This window comes from Equus quagga, chromosome 11, assembly GCF_021613505.1.
Source record: "Equus quagga isolate Etosha38 chromosome 11, UCLA_HA_Equagga_1.0, whole genome shotgun sequence".
NCBI classification, from domain to species: Eukaryota; Metazoa; Chordata; class Mammalia; order Perissodactyla; family Equidae; genus Equus; species Equus quagga.
In genome coordinates, this window is record NC_060277.1 from 48368355 (window position 1) to 48386847 (window position 18493).

Sequence of the window (18493 nt, forward strand, 5' to 3'; positions counted from 1 at the left end):
TAATAGATGAGAATTACATCAACATGGTTAAAAGGCTGTACAAAAAAACCTACAGCTAAAGTGATATTTACATCAACAATGGTGAAAGGATGAAAGACTTCCCTCCAAGATTAATAACAAGGCAAGGTTGTCTATTCTCACCACTTTTTTTCAACACAGTCCTAGAAATTCTAGCCACTGTAATATGGCAAATAAAAAAAACAAAATGCATACAGATTGTCTGTTTGGAAAATCCTGAAGAATCTACCCAAAACAAAAAACCTCCTAAAACTAATATGTGAAATCAGCAAGGTTGAGTATTAGTTCTAGGAGGTTTATTTTCTTAGAGATTTAAAATTACAAATCCAATTTCTTTATTGATTGTAGGATTCTTCAGATTGTGTATTTCATCTTGGTTGAGTTTGTGGTCTTCAAGGAATGGGTCAATTTCTTCTAAGTTGTTGAATTTATGAGCATAAAGTTGTTTATAGTACTTCCTTATTATCTTCTTAATGGCTGCCGAATCTATAATGATATCCTGTATTCTATTCCCTATGTTGATGATTTGTGTCTTTTCTCTTTATCAGTCTTGCTAGAAGCTTATCAGTGTTATTGATTTTTCTCAAAGAACAAAGATTTTGTCTTATTGAAATTCTGTATCATTTTTTCTTTCTTTTTTTTATTTTTTAATTTTATTGAGGTCATATTGCTTTTTAACATTTTGTAAATTTCAAGTATATGTTATTATATTTCACTTTCTGTATAGATTGTTTCATGTTCTTCACCAATAGTCTAGTTTTTACCCATCACTGTACACATGTCCCTTTACCCCTTTCATTTTCTGTTTCAATTTCATTGGGCTCCTCTCTTATCTTTATTATTTCCTTCCTCTGATTGCTTTGGGTATATTTTGCTCTTCTTTTTCTGGTTTCTTGAGATAAGAATTTCAATTATTAATTTTAAATCCTCATTTCTAATGTAAGCATTTAGTGCTATGCATTTCCCTCTTGACACAGCTTTAGTTGTATAGCACATATTTTGATATGCTGTGTTTTAATTTTCATTGGATGTATTTTTAACTTTCTTTGACCTATGGGTTGTTAGGGGTGTGCTATTAAATTTCCACATGTTTAGAGATTTTTCCGTTGTCTTTCTGTTACTGATTTCTAATTTTATTTCATTATAGTCAGAGAACATATTCTGTATTATTTCAATTATCTTAAATTTGTCAAGTGTTGTTTTGTGGCTCAGGATATGGTCTCTCTTGATGAATGATCCACAGGCACCAAGCATATTCTGCTGTTGTTAGGTGGGGTGTGCGATGGATGTCAATTAGATCCTATTAGTTGAGTGTTTTGTTCAGATCTTTTGTATCCTTTTTGTTCTTTATTAGTTCTATCAGCTGCTGAGAGGGGACATTGAAGTCCCCAACTATATAATTGTGGATTTGTCTATTTCTCCTTTCAGCTCTATCAGTTTTCTTTCATGTATTTTGAGAGTCTTGTTTTTGTGCATATACGTTTAGTATCATTATCTCGTTCTGGTGGATTGATCCTTTTATCAATCTGCGATATCCTTCATTGTCTCTAATAATTCTATTTGTTCTAAAGTCTACATTATCAGATATTAATATAGCCACTCATGCTTTTTTTGATTAATGTTTGCATGGTATATCTTTTTTCATCCTTTTAATTTCAACATACTTATGTCATTGAATTTGAACAGCATATGGATGGGTCATATTATTTATTGATTCTGCTAGTCTCAGTCTTTTGATTCCTGTACTTCAAACATTTGGATTTAATGTAATTATTCTTATATTAGGGCTTAAGTCTTCTATTTTATTATTATTTTTTGCATTTGTTTCCTTGAGTTCTCATTCCTCTATTTCTCTTTTTTTGTCTTCTGTAGGTTACTTGAACCAGAAGAATCCAGCTTGATTTATATACAGTGCTTTTGAGTGTATCTCTTTGTGTAGTTTTTCTAATGATTACTAACAATTACCGGTATCAACATTTTACTACTTCAAGTGAATTCAGGGCACCTTAACAGTTTTGCCTGCTATCTCTTGACAGAATGAGGAAATCTTAGGAATGACAAGGAAAGAGAGTGCTGTTCCTGGCTGCTTATTACTGTCAGGGCTCCCAAGTCATCCTACTTGACGGTGGCGTCAGGCTCACCCAATGCTGTCAGACAGACTTGTGCTTGACCTGACAGACAAATGAGCCTGCGTGGGCTGTGATCTTTTGATAGGTTGAGGGTTGGAAAATGCAGGTTGTGGGTGGCCCTCTTCTATTACATAAAGGCTTGTTGTACCATTCCTCTAGTCCTGGGATCCAAGGCCAGCTTACCTTCTATAGGAAGTCCGAGAGATTTTGGGCCTGATCAAGGAAAAAGATATGACAAGAGAAGTAGAAACATACAACAAGGTTTATTGGGTGGTGCTTGGATAGGGTCACATGAGAGGGGAAGTCCCTCACAGCATGAGACTGTCTAGAGGCTTATGGTAAGAAGGCCACTACCTAGAAGAGGAGGAGGGCAAGGGACTCAGGGAGGGAGGGAGATCCAAGAGGAAGACTTTATGTCTGGATGATGTTGCTCCGCAGCACAGTGGGAGTCTCTGGGTCAGAGAGCTCTAAAGGGCAGTAGAGACTTGGAGCCTTACAACTGCAAGGCCCTATTTTATCAATAGATGACTGCTGTTGGGGGAAGTTTTGTGGGCATGCAAAGTAGTCAGGCTCTAAATGGCTAAAAATTTGTTTGAACTATTTTTTAAAGTAATTCTATGTGTAAAAATTTGAGCTTAGCACTGGCCAGTTTTTGAGTTAACAAGTCTCACCCTGCAGTGAGGAAACAGATGACCTAGGGGCTATTACACAGAGGTCATCTTTGGCTTATTTACGTAAGATCTTATCATCTTACAGAGTTCTTCTTTGGTTCCTTATCGCTCTCAGCTTTAGACAGAATTCACATATCATACAATTCATCCATTTAAAGCATGTAATTCAATGTCTCTTAGTATGTTCAGAGTTGTGCATCCATCGCAACAATCAATTTCAGAACATTTTCATTATTCCAGAGAGGAACTCCAAACCCCTCAACTATCACCCATCAATCCCCCTCATTCTCCCAAGCCCCGGGAAACTACTAATCTACCTGTGTCTTTACTTTCTGTGCCTGTTGTTGAAATTTCACATAAAAAGAGTCATGTAAAATGTGATCCGTAGTGACCAGCTTCTTTCACTTAGCATAGCGTTTTCAAGGCACATCCATGCTGTAGCTTGTATCAGTACTTTAATTCTTTTTATTGCTAAATAATATTCCATTGATCAATATAATATATTTTATTTATTCATTCATCAGTTGATGGACATTTGGGTTTCTGCTTTTTGACTATTATGAATAATGCTACTATAAGCATTTGTGTACAAGTTTTTGTATGGATGTATGTTTTCATTTCTTCAGATATATACCTAGAAGTGGATTGTGCATCATATGGTAACTATGTTTAATCATTTATGGAAATGCCATTTCATTAAGGGATGCATCATTTTACATTCCCACCAGTACTATATTGAGAGTTCCAATTTCTTCACATGCTCTCCTTATCCGTTTTTTTGATTATAACCATCCTAATACTTGCAAAGTGGTATCTCATTATGGTTTTGACTTGATTTTCCTAATGATTAGTGGTGTTGAGCATCTTTTCATGCACTTATTGACCATTTGTATGTCTTTCCTGGAGAAATGAGTATTCAGATCCTTTTCCCATTTTTAATTGTATTTTTATTATTGAAAGTTATTTACATATTCTGGATACAAGTTCCTTATTAGGATTTTCTTTCTATAAAACCATGTCATCTGCAAATGGAGATAGTTTACTTCTTCCTTTCCAATTTGGGTGTCTTTTTTTCCTTTCTCTTGACTATTTCCCTGGCTAGAACCTCCAGTACCAATTCTAACTTCTTTACTCAAGTCCATTTATCATCTGAAACCCACCCCGTGGTATTTCACTATATGAATTATTTTCTGTGCATTTTGTTTAACTGCTAAATTAACTTTACACATTGAGATGTACTAATTTGCATGGATGATAGAAAATACAATTTATTAAATAAAAGCTGTGTAATAATGTAGAAGCCAGTCATCAGTATTTCAGTCCTGAATGAATGCTCCACAAACACTCTTAAATTGTGTGGTTTGTTCATTTTCTATTAAACTTGCCTCATGTGAAAGTCTTCATGTGCATGAATGCTGAGTTTTAGCCCACTGAAGAGGTTAGAACAGGCTAATAGCATCATATTTTAAGCTCATTTGAATTTCCCTGAAGATGTTCTCTGTAGAATGAAAATACACTTGAATTTTCATAGTCGTATTGAAAAAGTAATGTAGGATTATTGGTTATAAAATTGATGGACACAGTTGAGTTTTTATTTTAATATAAAGAAAAGGAATGGCACCTATATGTCTCTATGATTCATAGCTGCATATACGAACAAAAATATTTAGTTAACGTTTATTGTGCATTTGCTGTAACACTGTATTCAGGGAAGCGAGGTACAGAAATAATTATAATACTCTGATTATAAAAAATGAAGAATGCTTCCATGCTAAAGCAGATCACAGAAAATGAAAAACTGAACACAAATGTGATGCTGGACTGGATCCAGAATCAGAAAAACAATTCCTACAAGGATCATTATTGGGACAATTGGTGAAATTTGAATAAAATATATCCATTATTATTATATAAATGTTAAACTCAAATTTTACTGTGCTTATAAAAGTGAATATCTTTTATCTTAGGAAATATGCACTAAAGCAGTTAGGGATAAAAGGGCAGGAAATCTGCAAATGGCTAAAAAAATTATAATTCTCTCTCTGTATGTAATTATCTCTGTCTATAATAGTTATCTCTGTCAATATATATGTGTATATATATGCATGCACACATAGATATAGATAGGAGAGACAAAAAAGAATGATACAGCAAATGTGACAAAATGTTAACAATCCATGAGAGTAAAGGGTATACTGGATTTCCTTATACTATTGCAACTTGTGTAAATTTGAAATTATTTCACAATTAAAGGTTAAAACAATACATAAACTGTTTCTTGCTGTCTTCAAGGAGCCTGTGGTCTGGTTGAGGTTACAAGACCTACTGTAAATAAGAAAAGTGTGTAAATTCAATTGGTAACAAGATAATACAAGAGATCATTTCACCAAATTAGTGACATTCAATCTCTATGATTTTCCAGTCACTGTGCATGGCCTCAGGCTAGGATGATGAAAACACATAGCCCTTCTCCTCAAATATCTCACAGCCCAGTAGGAAAGAGAGACTCCTAAACAAATACTTCTACCTGGGAGGAGTAGTGTACTACCAGAAGTGCCTGTATTGCTAGACTAGAATAGTGCTACTGTAGAGCTAAGAAGAATTAGCTCTATCCAGGGGTGTTGGGAAAGCTTCAGGAAGAAGTGAATGATGCATTGGCTTTGAAGAAAGTGAGATCCATGAGAATGGCATGCAGACCTCCCAGCACAGGGAGGCAATTGACTCTGAGCCACAGCTAGTGCACTTTGAAATCCATTGCTCTCCTTTGCAGAGGCCAGGCCTCAATGGTGCCAATGCCCTGACTGTGTGCAGCAGGGAAACTAAGAGTGATTTTGACTCAAGGACTCCTAGAAGGCTTTCCCCAGACTTCCTTAGACTGCCAGGCTACCACTCAGTCTTTTCTTCCTCTCCCCTCCCCTTGGAATTGCATTGGGGTCTAATGAGTCTCTCAGCCTTAGCAGAATCCCTTATTATTTCCTTTCATTCAAACGTTTTCTTTAATGCAAATTTAATACTATCCTGTCTTCTGATTCTGGGAGGATTAATACAAAAAGGATGAATAGGAGTTTATGAAGTCAGCGATTGAGATAAAAGATGTCTCCTCAGGGAAGAAAGCATCATACCAGTGTTCTTCTGGCCGCTCTGTGCACACCAGAAACCAACCAACCAACCAACCCAGTTAGGATCCTCCTACTCCTCATTGCTGACATGAACAGAAAAATGTTTTCCATCTCTTGTGAAACACAAATTACCCCCGTTTCCTTCCTAGGTGGGAGCTCTCATCTCTTCGAAAGCCATCTCTCTCACCATTCTGAACGTAGGCTTTAGACCAAAAAAAGAAAGGTAGATTTCTGGAAAATAAAGGTTGGTTTTTTGAGGGGGATGTGGAAAGATGGTAATTACATTTTCATTCTCTGGGGTCTCCTGCAGTAATAAGTACACAGCAAAATATATCTCAGTAAATTGCCCTACTGTAGAGGTTTTGGAGAAATTTGTGTACCTCTGAAACTCATCACTGCCCAAGACATGGATTCAGCCTTCTCTAGGAATTCCCTAGGTACTGAGAACAATTCAGAAAAATCCTTATACACAGATGTATTAATCTGCTCTGGCTGCCATAACAGGATATCACAGACTGGGAAGCTTAAAAAACAGAAATTTATTTTCCCACAGGAGGCTTGAAGTCCAAGATCAAAGTGCTGGCAGGGTTGGTTTCTAGTGAGAGCTCTCCTCCTGGTTTGCAGACAGCTGTCTTCTCCTGCGTCCTCACATGGCCTTTCCTCTGTGAGCATGTGGAGAGAGATCTCTAGTTTCCCTTCCTTCTCTTACAAGAACACCAGCCCGATCAGATTAGGGCCCACCCTTGACTTCATTTAACCTTAATTACCTCTTTAGAGGCTCCATCTCCAAACACAGTCACATTGGGGGTTGGAGAGTTGGGGCTTCAACATAAGAATTTTGGGAGGACACAATTCATTCCATAACAACAGGCATTTGTTCAAATGTGTATTTTTGTAAGTTTGATACATACAAAATGCATATACACATATTTATGTAAATATACATATGTATACATTTATAGAGACAGATATATATTGTACATATACAACTTTAAAATAATATTGAAAACCCTATTATGTAAGCCATTTTATTTCTTGCATTTCTTAACATTTTTGTTATGAGAATTTTCTAACATTATTCTGTATTCTGTGAAAAAAATTTTTTAACTGCTGAGTAAAATTTTATAGGGTTTATAAATATTCTGGTATTTTGGAGATGCAAGTTTTCTTCCTAGTTTCTTTTAGTATATAAGTGGGTTCTCATTGAATGTAAATTTCTACCCTTCTCTCTATTTCTTTAAAATGTATTCTTAGAATGAATTACTCTGTCAGAGGGTAGGATAATTTTTAAGACTTTTTGTATACATTGCCATCAATTTTTTCTATTTGAGTTATATAAATTTACATACCTATCAAGTATATATTATCAATGAGATTAAATATTTTTTATATACCTTGGATATTGCATTTTTTCTTTAACAATTATTTTATCAGTCTTCTATTAGGATATATTTTTCCTATTGGCTATATTTTTGTTATATTTACTAGAAATTTTTCTGTTTTTCCCTTTTAATTTTGTTTAATCATATTTCTTGATATTCAAAAAGTTTTTGATAAATTATTGTTTATTGTTATTACTAGTATTTTTATTGAGGTGTAGTTGACATAAAATTACATTAGTTTCGGTTGTACAATGTAATGATTCGGTATTCGTATATATTGTAAAATGAATGCCATAGTAAGTCCAGTTCACATCCATCATTATATATGGTTCTATTATTTTCATTAATTTTGTTTAAAAAGTATTATTTTAACCCAAGTTCTGATAATGCACACACACACCTTCTTTCTACTTTTAGTGGCTTTGTATTACATATATATTTTGCTCCATACAAATTTTTTTAATATAAATTAGAAAGGAAGTCTCTGTTTTCCTCCCAAATAATGAATCACTGTCCTAGTACCACTTAATGAATAATTATTTTCCCCCACAAATTTGTGATCTCATCTTTCTTATACATTTAACTATTATCTGCAATAGGTTATTTTCTGCTCTATTTGTTGTGTTGATTTTACCTGGCAACAGTTCTTCTGCCAAAACTATATTGCTGTGATTATCAGGGATTATATTACACCTTAATATCTAACAGGAGCAAGACACAGTAACTACTTGTCTTTTCCAAGAAAATTCTTAGTCATTCAAAATATTCCCTCCCCTTCCTGAATTTGAATTAAAATTTCACACAGCCGATACATTACCTTGGAAAGAATTGACATCTTACATTAACTAGTTTTCCTGTCAATGAATATAATATAAAAATATCTATTTAAGCTTATCAGCAAAGGTTAGTACTTTTCTTTATATATTTTAGTTTGGGTCAACAGGAGTGCTAAATGTTTTATATTCTTGGTTCTTTTGTATAAATGATAAGCATCTATTATGTATTTATCTAGACATTGGCAGAGTTTTTTTAATCTTATCACTTTACTGAACTGCCTCAACAGATTGAATATTTTTGTTTATTTCTCTCAGGTTTTCTTATTATAATTTTACATTGGCAAGTGTAATTTTGTTCACAAAGAGTATATTTAGATAATATTTTGCTTGTATAAAGTTTCTTCCCTTTTTTCCCTCTGTACTTCTCTCTAGAATTGTGTATGTGTTGTGTGTCCATGTTATGAAATTATTTTGAGTCTTTGAATCATGTGCCTAAAAATTGGCTTCTGTAGGTTGAGAATGAATGACTTCCATGGAAGAAAATAGAACACTGCTTTCTTGTAATTATCTTCAGAAGCAATGACATAAATCCCAGTCTTACACAAAACCAGTGATCTATTTTTTTTCTAAGAATAATTGTGAGAACTCCTCAAGAATCCTGACTTACTCTTAGTGACACATCAGAAATCGTTAATAGACTCTTTACCAAATTTGTTACCAAGGAGACTACCTGGAATCTTCCTTTAGAGAGCTGGATGATTGCTGGTTTCAGGCTCTTCGAGGTAGCTCAGAGTCTTTTTTTTTTTTTTTGGAAGATTAGCCCTGAGCTAACAGCAGCCAAAACTCCTCCCATTTTGCTGAGGAAGACTGGCCCTGAGCTAACATCCATGCCCATCTTCCTCCACTTTATATGTGAGACACCTGCCACAGCATAGCTTGATGAGCAGTGTGTAGGTCTGCACCGGGATCCGAACTGGCAAACCCTGGGCTGCCAAAGCAGAGTGCGGGACTTAACTGCTACACCACTGGGCCAGCCCCTCACACTCTTTTTTTTTGTCCGAAAGAAGCCATATGAAACTTCAGGGCATTTTGAGCTTGTGGAAACCATTGTCCTTTGAGACTAAACACAAAATCAGACGTTTTCAATAGACCTTTACTTCATTTGTTGAACAACTAATTAAGAAGGAGAAAGTGACCATAGTTTTACAGGGTGGCAAAAAGAAAACAACTTTACTCAATCATTTTCTAAAAACTGAAATGTCACAAGAGAAGCTTATTTCCTAACACAGAATTTTATTTTATTCAACTCCGGAAGATTTCTTAGCCTCCAGGGAATGTTAGAAAGTCTTCTCAGTCCTTTATAGTTATACCGTACCGTATTTTCCTTATTTTTATGCATTATAAGCGTGAGCATTGCTGAAGGCTATGAAGTGTTGATTTCACTGGAGCTGAAAACTGCTGAATAATCACATGAATACCTGTTGCCAGGCTGGGAGTATTCTGTCTGCACTTGCACAAATCTTGTAAAATTTCAGAAGCACATTTGAAAAAGTGTAGCAGAGTTAAAATCTTTCCTGAGAAACTTAGGCAGTTTTTGTTTGTTTGTTTTATAGATATAATTTCATTTCTCTCAGGTTTCTTGGGATGTAGGGATGAAGCAAAAGAGGTTTTATAAATGATGACATTGCACTTCTTTGAAACCACCCCCATGTTAGGCTTTCAATCCTTTCATGGCTCTGAATGGCTCCCATGAGTCCCCCCTAAAACTGTAACACACTTCACCAAAATCAGGAACAGTCACTTCTCCTCAGAATTCTAAAATTGTTCTGAACTCTCTGAATCCCCGAATACACATCTTATGCTGAGAAACTACAGGTCCTGATATGTGAATTATCACTTCCCTCTTGTGAGCCTTTTCCAAATGTGACTGCAAAGTCCATACTTGTTAAACCTACTATGAGGTTGCTGGGAAAAAAGTCTGTAGGCTTTGGTTTACTCACAATTACGAGTATACTCATTCAGTGTTTATTGAATGCCTATCATCTTTAGGCTCTATGTACTTGAGAATATAAAAATGAATAACATAAAGGCTTTACCTAATGTATAGACCATTGTGTGCTTTTACAGGCTGAGCAAAAATAAGTTTGACAAAACCAACCCTGTGTACAGAAGCTTGATGTCTTGCATAGGCAAAACACAGGCTTCCAGGCTGTGCTTTAAAGAGCCAGTGAAACTGCACTGTCATGAAAGACCAAAGGACAATGGTGCTATTCCAGGGACCTATTTAGAAAGTTGCTGCCTGGGCAGTTTTTGTACAGTAGCTGCATGCATGGTTAATGACCCATGGAATCATAGACCTTAACAAAATAAACAGTTTCTCAACAATATCTCTGAAAGACTAGACGGACTTGTTCCACTTCTGTAGCTAAAAGCAGAATTTGAGGTAGGATAATGTTATCTAAATAGGATGAATTAAGACCTTCATGAAATGTAGCTCCAATTTCTCAGTAATCTTTTGTAGAACGCCCCAGGAGAAGGGCACATTCACATCCAAGCCTGTTTAATCTACAAAGTAAGAGAATTTGTTGGCATGGTACAATCATATAAAGAATTCCGTTCTGGAAGAGTGGTAATGAGATGAAAGAGACGTAAAATTGCTGGCATGACCCTGAAACTATCCCTCCTGCACTGCTGCTTCCCACCTCCAACATGTCCAACTCAGCTGAACAATCACTCACGTGTGCAGCCCCTTCCTCACGAGATGGCCAAGTAACCAAGACGCCATTAGCACGTGAGTATCATTTCTCACAGCTTCCCTTGGAGGAAAAAGTTAAATGATTGTAAACATATTTCCTATTGATTCCCACCCTCTCCTTTCATTCTTTCCCTCCCTTTCTTCCTTTTCTCTCCTTTCATTCCTTCTCATGATTCTGTGGTATTATGTGTCAGATATGGTCAGAGATGCTGAGGTGGGGGTGGAGGCGTCTGGTGGAATGGGGAGAAAGGGAGAAAAGATATTATAACTGATATAAAAGGAATTAAAAAGATGAATAGGTTTTGGTCTTATTTATCTCATAATACAAAGATCAGTCAGGGAGACAGATGAAAACAAAGCAAACGCAAAAAATCCTATAAGTGGACAAAGTAATGGTATCCTGTGAGTGCATAGAATGTGCTGTGATAACTAGTCAGGTAAGCAATTCGATCGCCAATTTTTTTACTCCCTTGCCTGGATTGTGTGAAAATCTGATTCCACATTTGCTACAATCTCAGTGTAACCATCACCATTGCATTAGTTTTATTCATTTATTAATAAGTATTAGTGTAGCACTTAGGTACAAGGCCTCTGCTAGGAGCTGTGGGAATCCTGAGATTTTTAAGGACAGAGCCTGCAAAATTTAAAATAGGCAAAGGACAAACACATGTAACCACCACCAAGATGAGGAAGTACAGGACACCTATCATATGGGTGGTAAAATACAAGGATTTTGCAAGTTGTGAGGTGGTAGAACTCGTTTTAGAATTTAGGACTGGAAAGCTGGATCAGAGATCCACAGCATAACTCGTGCCATTCTCTCCTGCCCCGCTAACTCTCCCTTGTCCCTCTCAGCACTCTTTGATCCAGGTGCTCACTGCCCCCCAGGGCTTTTCGGCAAAGGGCATCTTGCTCCTTCTAATTTTCCTTGCTCCTGAACCCAGTTTTCTTGCTCTCACATAAATTGTCTTGCATGGCAAATAAACAAATTCTTCCTAATATGATAATGGATTAATATGTAAGAGCTGTCAGGTAATACGTTTGCATTTCAATACACACTTTGGAGATAATGTCCCAAAGGAATGGTAAGAAATTTTCTGGTAACACCCCAGGCTGGTGGCAGAACTATTTTTGGATAAATAGGTAGATGTCTTTCAAATCTTACCACATAAGCAACCACTTTCTCTGCCATCATGTAGGGTTGTTCCTCCAAGTATATTTACCTTTAAAAAAAATAAGAAGACCGGCTGTAGAAGACCGTTATTTGACTCAAACTTAGCTGTGCCACCACCCACAAAGAGTGCCACACCATTTCCCTGATGCACCCACAGTCTAGCACTGTGTGTTTTGTGTCTTTTAGGAAAGCCAAAAGGGACCTGTAATTACTAGCAAACATCACTATTTTATTTTGTGTTTGTGTTAAATGTTTCTTTTACACTTTAGAAAGAATGATTGTGTCGTAAAGCAATTCCTTTGGGTGGTAAGGACTTGATTTTTCTTCCATTTTTGAGATAGGAATACCCTGAAGGACCACAGGGCCCCCTTGTCAGGTGCCACTCTGGGAGTGGGGATGGGCAGCATGAGGTCCGGGTGTCACACACAATTGCTTTGATGCTCTACCACTCACTTCCCACGGCCACCATCTCCTAAATTTCAGATGTCATATTTTGTCTAGTTTTTAAAATCAAGAAAATGAGACATAATTTTGTTTTGAATATTTTAGAAGAAGTTCACAATGCCTTTTGAGAAAATCATGGTACTTGGTGGTGTAAAAATCAAGGTAGAAGATAATTGACATAGAGGCCAGATTAGGAATATAATTTGTGAAGAGTCTATTTTCTATCTATATAGATATCAATAAAAGTGATATGTGAATGCTAGAGGCACATTTCCTGGTTTCTTACCTAAGCATTCACTGCCTGCAGAGAAGACCAGCGTAATACTTTTATGTGGAAATGTGAAACCCATATTTGGAAACCCATACATTCAGCTTTTAAACTCTTTTTTTTTTTTTACTCCCCTTAGCCTCCACATGGACTGTTGAGATTGTTTAGCACTAAAGATTTCCACCTGTCAGTCAATCTGCTGATTAAAGGATTAGCTTTGATGGGAATGGTTAGCCTCAGAATGATACGCTGTTGTTCTGGACTGATGAAAGCAGACACATTCATGGCCAGTGTCCCATTATTCCCTCCACCAGCAGGGAAAGTCTCAGGCTGGTTTTGCAGCTTTTTGTACACTTTACTGAAAAATGGAAGGAAAACCTGGGGAATTGTGAGAAGGATGAGAAAATTTTAGCATCAAATCATTAGTTAAAAAATCTTCCTGCGTGTGCTCTTGGTTTCTTCTCCTCATTCTTCTTTGCCAGTCACTGGAACGTTCTTTAAAAAGAATAACTGCCTAGGCCATTAAAATGAGAGACGAGACGGCATTGATTTGTGACCTCTTTGGCAGGGTAGGCTGCCCTCACACATTAACTTTGCAATGACAGAATTTTGCTTTTTCCCCCTTTCCTGCCATGGAACAACCCCAAAGGAAAACTGAGAAAGATCCCATTTGGATAAGTCCTGAGTGAAGTATTTCAACTGGATGGGGCTCACTTCTCCTTTCATGCTCAGTTCCTCAATTTTTAACTTTATTTTGTCATAGTATAGTCAATAATGCCATGTGGTAATTAATTAGGGTTCCCCTGTTTTTGCCAAGTCACATCTTTAGTCAATATATTGGGGATTTTAAATATTATCAAAATGTAGTCAGATAAGCTTAGAACTCCAACCATTGGAGTGAAATTTTTATCACTGTTTGTTCGATATATGCACAAAGGTACGTGGGCACACACACATATACATGCAGACAGCAAATACAGAGTGAGCTGTAGAACAAGAACCTGCGGCAGAGTTTTTAAAATGGTAAAAAAAAAAAAAACTATGTTTGCAATTTTTAACACCAGATGAAGCTTTAAAATTGAAATTGGAAATTATTTAAGATTAATAATTTAAAATTATCTTCAAAGGTATATATTAAATATAGTTTTTCATATTAAAAAGATTTAAATTATAAACACAGCAATACATCATCTGTGATGGTCTATCATTAGTATGTAAAAGACACACTTTGGTCTGGGTCTGCATTTAATATTACATCTTCATAAAATATTTTAAGCGGAGCAAGAAAACATTTATAAAAGGAAAATTTTGGGGTATTAAAACTATTTACAGCATGCATTTTTTTTAACGAAAAATGTAGGAGGAGGAGAGGAAGAATAAAAGGAGTGCACAGAGGACTAGAGGGAGTAAGAGGAAGAAAAAGAACAAGAGGAAAAGGAAGAAGAGGAAGAGGAGGACGGGACGAGGAGGAGGAGGACGGGACGAGGAGGAGGAGGGGGAGAAAAACAGAATGAAGTACTTTTCCAATCAAGTGCTGTGACAGCCTTTTGTAATTTGTCATTCATAGTATGTCATCCTGAGTTACACTTGGCATCACAGCTTATAGATAGAGAATTATAAACAAAACAAAAACATTTTAGTGACTTGATAAATATTAAAATTCCTGGGCTACAGTTTCTTCATCTATGGAAATAATTCTATGTGTTTTGGACATCACTAAACCATTCAGTAATTTATGGATTTCATAAATAAGATAAAATTTGAACACTTTAAATGCCTCCCAGAGCCATAGAAAATATATATTTTTATATTGGGTTTGATTTGAATATATGTGGAAATGTCCCCATGTAGCATTATTTACCATGCTTGTATTTTTTAGGTTGTTAGGGCAATATTAAAATCAGATTTGGAATTTGTAAGCTACAGAATGCTGTCTCTTGTTCCCAGGAAAAGAAAGTACTACTTTTTCCTATCTCATTTAAAATATAAAAGAATCAAACTGCAGAAACTAAGCTAAATCAGAAATGCATTATGTAGTAGTCACCTTTTGCATTCTGAGAAAACCTCTGTGTGTGTGTGTGTGTTTTTGCAGCTCTGAGCAATTGTTAAAAAAGTCACGAGTTGCCTCTCAGTTCTGAGATATAGATTCAGCTGAACATCTGCATTTAACGGAATCAGTTTAGCTGGCGTTTGTTTCCAGAGCCTTTAGTCCGTTTAGCAAAGATCACATGGGCAGTTTCAATCCAGCAAAATCTTTCATAACTAAAATTAAACAAGAATTTCAAAAGGATGAGGTGCCAATGACTATTCAAAAGTGCACTTTGAAAACAGCGGTGTTACGCTAAAGCCTGACTTGTCTTCGAAGCTACAATTATCCTACTACATTGAGAGATGAAGATTCTTGCACTATCTATTTTCAAAGATGTGTTGCAAAGAGTGTTTAGTCCTGGTTAGATAAGCATAAAATAGTAAATTGTTTTAATTAATAGATTTTCTGGTTAGTGACAAGCTCTCATAGATGCAAAGGTATCATAAAGCTCCACCAATTGTCTTTTCTTTGTGCCAATTCAATCGTATTTTAAAAGTTTCCACTGTGTTGGGATTTAGAAAATAAATTTGGAGATTATCACAAGATCTTAATTGTAGACAAAAGTTTATTTGAACACTGATTATTTCACTTAATTTTTCTCTAATAACATATTTGCACTTGATGCTATTATTGATTAAAAGGTATTAAACTGACAAAAATATTTAGTTTGCTTAATTAAGCTGAAGTAACATTTAATAAAAATTCAAGTACAGAATAAAATAGAGGGGCTGGCCCCGTGGCTGAGTGGTTAAGTTCGCGCGCTCCGCAGTAGGCGGCCCAGTGTTTCATGGGTTCGAATCCTGGGCATGGACATGGCACTGTTCATCAAAGCAGGCTGAGGCAGCGTCCCATATGCCACAACTAGAAGGACCCACAATGAAGAATATACAACTATGTACCGGGGGGCTTTGGGGAGAAAAAGGAAAAAAATAAAATCTTAAAAAATAGACATGTGATATGAAAAGAAGTTAATTAATAGAATCGTAAAGTTGGAAGGAGCATCAGTGGTCGTTCAATCCCAAATTCTTTCTCAAGTCAGAGAGTTCCACAAAAATAGACCGACATTTATTTATACTGTGTTTGCTTACTTTCAGGCATGCAGAGCTCATTTCTTCACAAGACAAACATTTACATGCTTGAACTTCAGTGTTATCTGTCTTCCTGCATCTCCTACTCATTGCTCTTAAATTTGCCCTTTTAAACATCAGAGAAAATAAATTCATTCCTTTCTTTACATAATGCACCTCCCCCACCTCCTAATATTTAAAAATTCTGTTCTGTTCTCAATTAAATCTTCCCTTCTCTAATTTTTCAACCACTCTCATATGGCATGATACTCAGACCAGATTCCAAAGTATCCCAGTCAAATTATTCTGAATTCTCTCTTCTTTGTCCCATACTCTGACATCTAGAACTGGATTCACTATTGTAGATGTGGTCTGACTAGTGCTGAATACAATGAAGGAGAAAATGTCAGTAGATTTGAACAATATTTTTTCTCTTAATGCAACATAGAAGTGTGTAATTGGCATGTTGGAGAAAGGGTTTGGTGGTGGTGGCTGTCGTTAGGTGACATCATCTTCGGTTTGGTTGCTGGAATCTGTGGCCAACGAAGCACTCTGACCGCTTTTTCAAGTCAACTGCTGTCAAGACAGTCTTTTTCATTCAGTTTTGTGTGTTCTTTATTTTTGTTGTTGTCTCTGAGCAGGAATTGAGTGTCGACTTTGTCGAGGCAAAATTTTGGTTTTATAAAGGCCATTTGAACCTTAATTTTTTTCTCTCGTATGTTGGCTATCACTCCTATGCTTGGAGATTCACAAGTTTGATAAATAAGCCCTCTTTCTTTTCACAAAGTTCACAGATAAAAAGTTAAACATGACAGAATCAGGAAGAACTGGGAATTCTATGTGCGTATAGAAGTCTTGTGGCATACTGTAAAAGATCTTTCTCTAATCACTAACACACTTTGAGTATGGCCATTCAAATCCAAGTTATTACCTTATGAAGAACTTCATCAAAAGGTTTCAAAATGAAGCAGCAGAGAGAAAGGTGATATAGAGAGCATGGAGGTGCAGGGCACCAGACTCAGATCCCAGATGCCAGAGTTCCAACCTGGGCTCGGGCGCTTCCCAGATGTGCGAGCTTGCCTTTGTTACTTATCTTCTCCTGATTCACTTTCCTCATCTCTAAAGTAGAGATGACACTGCTGATGATGGAAAATCCTGCACTTGGGTTGTTACAAGGATTAAATGAGTTAATGTTTCTAAAGCACTAAGGAAAATGCCTGAAATATAAAAAACACAACATAGTAACCAAAATTAACCCATTTCATAGCATTCTTTTGACCTATCAGTTTTTGTGAACTATACTCTTACCAATCATTGAATTAATTTTTCAATGGTAGTAAACCATGGGATTAATAATTTATTCTAGAAGTTTGTCTAGAGTAAAAATTGTCTACTGTTGATAATTTTAGAATCCAACTTTTCCATTTTTTTAAAGCTTTAAGTGGTTATAAAGCATATACACGATACAAAAGAGTGTTATATATCCTTCTTTTGAAAGTTTCTAAGAATAAAAGTTAAAAATGACATTTTTATTTATATAATTAAGACTATTTTATTAAAATATATGATTCCAACTTAAAGAAAATATCCTTAATCTTGATTCTAGTATATTAAAAATCAAACTTCTTGAATACAAATGGTATGAAAAATGACACATACACAATAGTTTTTTTCATTAGTCCAAATGTTTTCCCATATTTAAAGGATTTGGATATCTTTTAAGACTCTAAGTAGAAAAGAATTTCTTAGAGATGCTTGTTTTTAGAAGGAAAAATAAAATCTTTATTATGAAACTTGTAGGAAGTCTTCTTGAAACAGAAATGCAAATCCTTCCCTGGACTTTATTAAATGAGCTATTCATACTAAATAACTCCTTTTCCGTATATTTACCAAGATGATAGGGGTGAGTAACTTTTTGTTTGCTTTGGATAATTCTATGTATCTGTGTTTTTATATTGTGGTAGAAATCCCCAAGATTGGAAACTTGGGTGTACTGGGGAATAGGGGTGGAGCATGACCTACTTGTTGAGAATTCCCGTTCTCTGAACATAGGTACCACACACATACACACATGCACAACATGCACAAACACACACACGGAAATATTGCTATTGAAAATGCGTGGTCTAGGACTGAGAATGAACCAATCAGGGATTCTTCCAGAAAGACAGGATCAGCTCAGACAGCCTTCTGTTTAACGAAAGCAGGAGAAAATAGAATGCATTTGAATAGTTCTCACTCCCTCCCTATCTCAGTAAATAGAACAGTCAACCACTTTTTGTTCAATCCAAAAACTTGGAAGTCATGTGTTACTATTTCCTCTTTCTTACCACTCCACACACAGTGTCACTAAGAGCTGTAAAATTTACTTTCGAATCACCTTATGCTGTCTAATTCAGTAGTCACTAGCCTCGTGTGGCTGTTGTGACTGAGGAACTGAAGTTTTAATTTTATTTACTTTAAATTTAAATATAAACTAATACATGGCTAATTATTGGGAAAATTTAAAGTATGTTTGGAACAACTTGGGTTTGTGAAATTACTTTTTCAACTATGGATTTCATGAAATTTAAATCAAGATGAGGGTTTAGATAGATCAAG